We start from the raw sequence: 9,510 nt of genomic DNA on the forward strand, positions 1-9,510 counted from the left end.
AAGCGCCCGTTGAGTGAAATGGCGACAAGTCTCTGCAAACACCATGTGGTCGCAGAATGCCTTGTTAAAACTCAAGGGGAGAACTTACAAAACGATCATTAGACCTGTCGTGCTGTATCGATCTGATGCTGGGCGACGAAAGTAAAGCATAAAAAAGGGTGCATGCGGCAGAGATGCCAATGTTGTGATGGATGTATGGAGTGACAAAAATAGACAAGATGAGGGTATATATATGAATATAAGGAAATGGTAGTGCAAGGTGGGGAATAGGTCGACCGAGGTAGACATGAATGGAGTGTGTGAATCACGGGATGAGAGAAAGAGGAGTAAGTGTTGAGATGACGGCTGATAGAAAAGAATGGAATAGAAAATTCGCTGTGCAGACCCCACCTAAAGGGATAAGGTGGAGACAAAGACGCCGTGTGGTTCTTAGTCTGGTTTCTTACATATCTGATTATATTATAATTCTCCATTGGTCTCCTTGCAGGAGCCGTAAGGATGTATTTATGATTTATTATTATGTAAATACGTGTTTATTTATTATTTATGAATTATTTTTATTGAAAAATATCAAGGATCTATATACTATATACTACACTACCAGATTCCAGCTTCGCCAGGAAGTGTGACCGAACTAAGGGTGCCAGGAGTGACCCGTTCCGATTTAAGGGGGGGGGAGGGGCGTGTACCTTTAAATCTATATAATCGAGACATGGACCTCACTTCTCAATGTGGGTGACGCCATTCACGTTGAAATGTCTATGGGCCCTTGGTAACCGCTTAACACAAAACGAGCTGTGAGCTCGTTCACCCGTTAAGGCAATAAAAATGAAACCTAAATTGAAACACATAGCCCTAGTTCAAGAAATAGTATTAACTATGTGTTATATTATTGTTTGATTTGCTTTTGTTTGTGCTCGTTCTGGGTCCGCCATTTTAATATGGCCGCGATTTGTGTAGATAATGCTGATTAAATGTGTTTGCCAATATCGTTTTATCTTTAATCTAATTTTTTTAAAGGATTGTATTTGCAATCAGTGTCGCTAGGTTAATTTTATAAGAACAGACATAATATAATATGAGTGCGCATAAAACTTTTTTACTCTTCCGGTCCGATAGATCGATAGTCATAAGTCATAGTCGTAGTCTTTATACAGCGCAACCTTGAAAACATTGAGTTTGACATTCGAGTTGCGTCAATAAAGCTACTATCGGAGCACTTGAACTTGATTACTCGACAGAAAAAGGTTCGCGGGTTCGCTTAACCTGTTCCTCAAGACTTCAGGTCTAGTCTTATTAGAAACTAGAAGCCAGTACAATAATGACAGTATCTTTTTCTGAATGAAACACCTCAACTATGCTTGTAGGTATTTTTTTCCCTATTATACATAAAAAATAAGCAGTAAAACTTCGGTTATTCCATATATATTATGTTAATAGTGTATAGGGTAATTTTAAACAAACATCTCGTGTTACAGAAGTGCCATAGGTATTTTAAGAGGGTTTTGGCCATTTTTTCTTTTCGTCTTAGCTTGGAACCATGTTGTGGAATACCGTGTTGCTTATGGTTATTTTTTTTATTCTACTTATGCTGATAGCCTTGAGAGGCTATTTCAGTGTTACCTTAGCGTGTAGGTGAGCTCTCGGGGCTCAAACCGGAGGTGTTGCTAACACTAGAAACTAGCCCTAGAAACGCGACCCACTGAGAAGATCCGGCGAGAAACTCAGTGGACGGAGGGTTATAGTAATCGGCACGAGTCTTAAGCTGTCATTTATATGTGCAGCACATATCTGTCATTTATATGTGCAGATATGTGCAGTAATGCATTTTGGGTCTGTTTGGGGGAACGAGGTAAGAACGGAGGTGGTGCCGGCCATATCGATTACGTGATTGGATCTTCCCGCGTCGCGTCACAAGCCGTCAGTTGTGATTGGTTCCCTGTGTTGTGCAAACGCATCACTGCAACAAACTACGCTTTCTTCTAATTTTATTAACTCAAATGTTAAATGTTATTATCTATATTTATTAACCACACATTTTTTGTCAACCTTATTTTATTCTTCCAGGCACCAACTTCTTATGAATAATGTACTGTGGATAAATGTACATTTAGTACCACAAGTACATATACAATATATATTATTTGAATTTTTTTAGTAAAAGTCGGTTTATTGTTTTTTGTCTTGGACCTTGATCAATACTCGTATAAAAAGATAACTTAAGGAAATTGCTTATAACTTCCATAGTTTTTATCTGAAGTAGCTGTAAGATTCTCTTATAAGCTTCTGAAATTAGATATGTTTAGCTATATTATTCAAATGGTTTCCCTGGCACTACAGAAATCAATGAAAATCGTCTAAAATCTAAAGCTTCATAGTATAAATTCGTGTATTTCTTCCATATCCGTCACCAGACGGGAAAAGCAAATTAGCGATAAAAACTCGACAACATACCGCTTCTATAGAAAAAAACGGAATGATTTGATAACCTTTTGGAAGTCGATTAAAAATAGGGTTATTTCTGACTATAATACGAGCGAAAGCCGGGCAAAACTGTTATAAAATTACTTATCCATTTTTAAATCCCAAATTGAACGAAGTGATCCATTTAACTTTACCCTAAAAGAACGATGCGCAGACGGCCCCCCCCTCTTAAGTTGAGAGATCACGGCTTGTGCCGATGACTATACCTGTAATGACAACAAGAAGACGATATTAAACCGTAAAATAAGTTTTAATTATATCTACGACCCGCGAAAAACGAAGAAAATATGTACTATATTGCTTAACCTACTTTCGATACTGATGAAGGGTGATTAAGAATTATAAACTAAGATAAGAGAGAGAGAGAGGGAGCAAATACATGAATAGAGCCTGTTGCTGCGTTGAACCATCGATAATGACGTAGGTCTTAAGGTTTCTTTTTACTTTTTACGACCATCGAAACTGTGTCTTCAATGGTCGTAAAAATTATTCGTGTGTGTCTTGTTTATGTCAATATTGCCATACTGTCATGGTGGCATAATTTAACGAATTAGGTAAGACGTGATTACTTTTCTAAGCTAGTAGTAAGATTTAATCCATTAGTTTGTACTTTAATATAAACTACACACAATGTGGTCACAGATGTTGTCGCATTAAAAAATGAAAACAAAAAAATTGTATTTGAACTTCGAATTTATTGTTCTTATTTGAAAATTTAATATTTCATTATTTTCGTGCAAAGTAGGCGGTAGTATACTTCTGTGATATTAACATGAGTGAGGCAATGGTGATCCTAATAGTTAAGATTTTGTTAGCGAAATAAACTTATTACACAGACCATATTTTAAAAGATCACTTAAAAGAGACGCGCGTAGGCCAGAACATTTACATATATGATAATTCAAGATATGGTAAAATCATAAAAAACTTTTTGGGCGGTACGAATATACGATCTTCCTTTTTTATTTGCTGATGTGGATGTATTTCCTATTGAACCGCATTTTAATAAGCATTTTTAATAAGTTCAATAGGTTTTAATAGCACCTGTAGAAGGACAGCTTATGCCCGAGTAGGTAGCAGCTCTTGTGAGTCCACACGGGTAGGTACCACCACCTCGCCTATTTCTGCCGTGAAACAGTAATGCGTTTCGGTTTGAAAGGTCGGGTAGCCGTAGTAACTAAAATGAGACCTTAGAACTTATATCTCAAGGTGAGTGGCGCATTTACGTTGTATTATAGATGTCTATGGGTTCCAGTAACCACTTAATTTCAGGTGGGCTATGAGCTCGTCCACCCATCTAAGCAAAAAAAAGGCTCCACCTTCCTACCCATGTTTGCTGCGAAGCAGTATTGTGTTATTATTTGAAGTTTTCGGGCAGTCATTGTAGTATATAAAATTATATACCTAGAACTTATGTCTCGAGTGGTAAGCGTTGATGTTGTTGATGCCTTAAATAAACTTCAGTAACCACTTAGAACCGGGTAGGCTGTGAGCTCGTTCACCGTTCTAAGTAATATAAAAAGCAACATGACTAAGTTAAGGCTCAAAGCTCTACTGAAGCTTCTCAATTAATCAGTACAGTGGCGTGGGCATTATCTATTAGCGTAACTATTAATGTGTATTATCTTAACCATTTTGCGTTCCAGAATTGTATCTCAGTAATTCGATTCTCCTTATCAACCCACTCCAGCTTAATATCGGCAAAATATCTAAAAAAGATTGGCGCTAAAATCAGAAATCACATAAATGTTATTACTTGATAGATTCCAGATTTAAATTTTGAATGTTTATTTAATTTTTTTATTATATTTGCAGCTTGTTATTGTACCTTATTTTGAATAACATAATTTATTTTATTTCATCCACATAAAAAGATTAGAATATCCAGAGATGAGATAAAATCAAAAGTTAATAACTTATTAAATCAATTTTTGTGCATCAAGCAAAAACTATAAAATTAGTTAAGTTAGCAATAATAAATATGTGATGTATTATATACTTCCAAACCTTGCTGTATCTACCATGCTACTTGTTGGACATACTTGCGGTATGCAGCAGATTGGCTGTGCCTCTGGCTTTGCTGACGTCCATAAGTGACAGCGACTACTTACCATCAGCTGGATTATTTGCTCGTCTGCAAACAAAGGCAATAAAGACATAATACTCTTACGTGTTAGTAGGCATGAATAAATCTATGAAGCGATTTTTTTAATCTTCAAAGGCACTGACTGCGTAATTTGGACGTTCGCACAAAAGTATTAAAAAACATTTTTTTTAATGTTCTATTGGGTGTGGACGTGCTTACAGGCATCTGCTGTTAAGTGGTTACCGGAGCTCATATACATCTACAACGTAAATGCCGCCACCCACCTTGAGATATGAGTTCTAAGGCATCAATATAGTTCAACGGCTGCCCCACCCTTCAAACCGAAACGCATTACTGCTTCACGGCAGAAATAGGCAGGGTGGTGGTACCTACCCGTGCCGACTCACAAGATGTCCTGCTACTGGTAAGATTTTCCATAATATAAATTTAGAATATATAAGATAAGGAAATGTGTATTATAGTACATATCTATGGTATTAACTATAAATGGTGTGGGAGTTTTGCAGTAGTACTCAGCGCTTAGTCGGTGAAGTAATAATAAAAAAGTTTGTGATGTAAACATTTGTTTTTCGCTACCGCAGGATGTTTGTGCTTGTCGAAATCTGACGAATGACGATATTAGCCAAACATGTTTGCTATTTAGAATGCGTATCTATTTTTATGGCATCTGTAAACGTATTTATAATTGTCATTTTTTTAATGTCAAAAATGCTTAAAAATTAGCCATCGTATTTTAGAGATTAGTCCATATTAAAAGACGTGGTTTCATCTTGAAGCCGATCGCAAATGAATGAGTTAAGCACTCGATCACTAGCCGTACCCTATGTTGAAAATCTCAGAACATATATTTTAGTGCATCGGAAAGACTATGAAGTTTGAGGATGTTTAATTTTTTATTTATCGAAATTTATAACAGAATGTATGAGTATACATTATTCGTTACAATGTAACATCTATACAATTTGTACAATAAAAGAAACTAGTGGTCCCGCAGTAGTCGAAATTCGACTATAATTAATTGGAATTGTAAGTTTGTACACTATTACGATTGTATTTTATACTTCTATAATCACAAATTTCGCCAAGGCTACACTATAAAAAATATTAATAAAGACAAACAATATTTAATCTATTCTCAATTTGACAACAGACGTCAAGAACAAAAGTTTGACAATAAATAGTATGCATCCGTGTGTGCGTCAAATACCTGGTATGTAGTGTGTGTAATGTTTTCTTTATTGATTTAAGGTATCTTTTATGCATTATTTTAAAAAAATATTAGCATTGTGCATTTCTTCTCTATATTCTCTATAAGTGTGGAAAATTTCATACTCCTCCGTCCGCGCAATTTTCGTAAAAAGGGATACAAAGTTTTTGCTTCACGTATTAATATATAGATATCCATGACTGTGATGTGATTTCTTACTGTTGTTTTCTGAATTTGTATTAAGCGTATTTTTGCAAGAACAGAGGTTTTCGATATTCGACAGTCTCATTATTTATGTTTGTTCGATACATAATGTATTTAATTTCTTTTTTAAATACCTAGTCAGGTCATAAGTATTGTCACAGAGTAAAAACTTTTCTTTTAGAATGCTGGCCACAAAAAAGTTTATTGAATTGGAATTTCGAATTGTTCATGAAAATAAAAATGTATACTTTTAGAATTTTACTCATTTTTAAATATGGAGTGGACGCTTAAAGAAGACCGTGTTGCAGTTATTGCGTTGCATCGTTGCGGTTACGCGCCAATTCAAAATTTTAACATGCTGAAAATTTTGAATATAACCAAAAGATTCGTTTATCGTACCTTCAAACGATACAATGAAGACTCTAGTGTAGATGACAGGTCAAGAAGTGGTCGCCCTCGGTCTTTTAGGACTCCAGCAGTGATAAAAGCTGTGAAGGCGCGAATTCAAAGAAATCCCAAACGTAAGCAGAAACTGTTGGCCCTTCAGATGGGGTGAAGCAGAACCACGGTGAAAAGGGTGTTAAATGAGACTTAGGGCTTCGGGCATATCGAAGAAAAATAGGACATCGTTTGAATGCTCGTCTAATGGACCTGAGACTGAAGAGATGCCGCGCTTTGTTGAAGCGGTACGCGGGAAAAAAATATCGGGAAATTCTTTTTTCGGATGAAAAAATTTTTACCGTAGAAGAGAGCTACAACAAACAAAATGATAAGGTGTACGCACACAGTAGTGAAGAAGCGAGCAACCGTATTCCGCGTGTCCAACGAGGTCATTTTCCATCCTCGCTCATGGTATGGTTGGGGGTTTCTTATTGGGGCTTAACAGAGGTACATTTTTGTGAGAAAGGTGTAAAAACGAATGCAATTGTGTATCAAAATACAGTCCTGACGAACCTTGTGGAACCTGTTTCTCATACCATATTCAATAACAGGCACTGGGTATTCCAACAAGATTCGGCGCCAGCTCATAGAGCGAAGAGCACACAAGACTGGCTGGCGGCGCGTGAAATCGACTTCATCCGGCACGAAGACTGGCCCTCCTCCAGTCCAGATTTGAATCCGTTAGATTACAAGATATGGCAACACTTGGAGGAAACGGCGTGCTCAAAGCCTCATCCCAATTTGGAGTCACTCAAGACATCCTTGATTAAGGCAGCCGCCGATATTGACATGGACCTCGTTCGTGCTGCGATAGACGACTGGCCGCGCAGATTGAAGGCCTGTATTCAAATCACGGAGGTAATTTTGAATAAACTTTAGTGTCATAAGAATCTATGTTTTGTTAAGTTCATTTTGGTATATGAATGGTTACATAATGAATAAACTTGTTTCAATTATTTTACATTAAACATGTGTCAGAATTTATGACCTGACTAGGTAGTACTTTTTTACACTTATTCAGTCGATTTCTTCACGTAAGTAATTCTAGATAATCTCAATTACTACGTTTTCTTCATTATTTGTTTACCCAGCTTAAGTGCAGTGTCTATATATTATACATACAATTTACTTTTTATCGGTTAACATTTTAGCTTCAGTAATATTTGTTGAATTTTTATACGAAGATGCTTGCACTCAATCATGCAATTGTGCGCCATCTTTGTGGTCTTAATAGTAAATATTTACAATTTTTTCAGACAACATATTATTATATTATTAGTACGGCTGAATAAAAATGCTTTTTACAAAATTAAAAATTTATTTATCAATATCTGGAAACGATACAAAGTTTACTTACTTATTTAGTTTGTGAACACACTTTTTTTATGTCCAACGTTTTCATTAAAAATATTTAAACGTAACATTCTCTTGTTGTGAAATAAATTTTTGATATATATATATTTTTACTGTAACTTCACATAATATAACATTAGTTGTGAGCATAAGTGGCCGGTTGCATTTTAAATGTAAAATATCAAGCCTAAATTACTACTTTTTTTGGGCTTTGATTGGTTGACGAACTCACAGCCCACCTGGTGTTAAATTATTACTGGAGCCCATAGACATCTACAACGTAAATGCGCCACCCACCTTGAGATATAAGTTCTAAGATCTTAGTATAGTTACTACGGCTGCGACACCCTTCAAATCGAAACGCATTACTGCTCCACGGTAGAAATAGGCGGGGTGATGGTACCTACCCGTGCGGACTCGCAAGAGGTCTACTACCAGTAATTTCGCAAATTATAATTTTGCAGGTTTGATTTTTATTACACGATGTTATTCCTTCATCGTGGAAGTCATACGTGAAAATTTGTTAAGTACGTATTTCATTATAAAAATTGGTACCCGCCGGCGGGATTCGAACACCGGTACATCGCTAGATACGAATGCACCGGACGTCTTATCCTTTAGGCCACAACGTCTTCAGACTACTGTTACTTTAAGACTGATGTGTTTTCCAATATATTTTTTTTATAAATATCAATATATATATATATGTATGTATGAACGTAGAACTGTAATCAGTTGCAACTAGTAAATATCTTATATCGCATTATTTTCTTATACTTACATATTTAAGGTAGCTACATTTTGTACAGCGGCTTTTTTACACAGCCGAAATAATTAAATGCTTTGAAGTTGGAATTAAATATATATATGAAAAATATAATGTGATCAATATTCATAATCTCATTAAAATAATTCAGTTCAATTAAAAAATGTAGGTCACTCATCATCATTATCCTGCCCTTCTCCCAGTTACTTGGGGTCGGCGCAACATGTTTTCTCCTTCCATACTCTTCTATCATATACCACTTCTTCGCTCACTCCCCTCTTACCCATATCGTCTTTCACGCAATCCATCCATTTATTCTTGGGTCTACCTCTTCCTCTATATCCTTCCACATTCATAGTTAACATTTTCTTACCAACCTCATTTTCATCTCGTCTCATCACATGTCCATACCATCCCAAACGCGCACTCCTCAGCTTCTCTGTCACAGGTGCCACTTTCAGATTTCCTCTAACATATTCATTCCTTATTCTATCCATTCTCGTTACTCCACACATCCATCGCAACATTCGCATCTCTGCTGCATGCAATCGCCTACAATAGGTCACTACAATAAAAAAATCATGTTACTTAGATGGATAGTCGAGCTTATGGTTCACTTATTGTTAAGTGAATGACGAAACGCTTGAATATCACCACGTGAATAGCATACCCGTCTTACTAGTGCTGTTGGCGACAGCGGCGTCGCCCCATAAAAATAGAATAATCTCAATAGGATTTGTAATAGATTTATATAGATACGTCTATAGACATAGACATAGAGTTATAACAAATAGATCACTACATAGTATAAAACAGTTATTTTCTCTGTCCCTATATCCCTATGTATGCTTAAATCTTTATAACTACGCAACGGATTTTAATGCAGTTTTTTTTAATAGATAAAGTGATTGAAGAGGAAGCTTTATATGTACAATAATATCCATTAAA

Source organism: Bombyx mandarina, chromosome 01 (genome assembly GCF_030267445.1).
Source record: "Bombyx mandarina strain Sakado chromosome 01, ASM3026744v2".
Classification (NCBI taxonomy): Eukaryota; Metazoa; Arthropoda; class Insecta; order Lepidoptera; family Bombycidae; genus Bombyx; species Bombyx mandarina.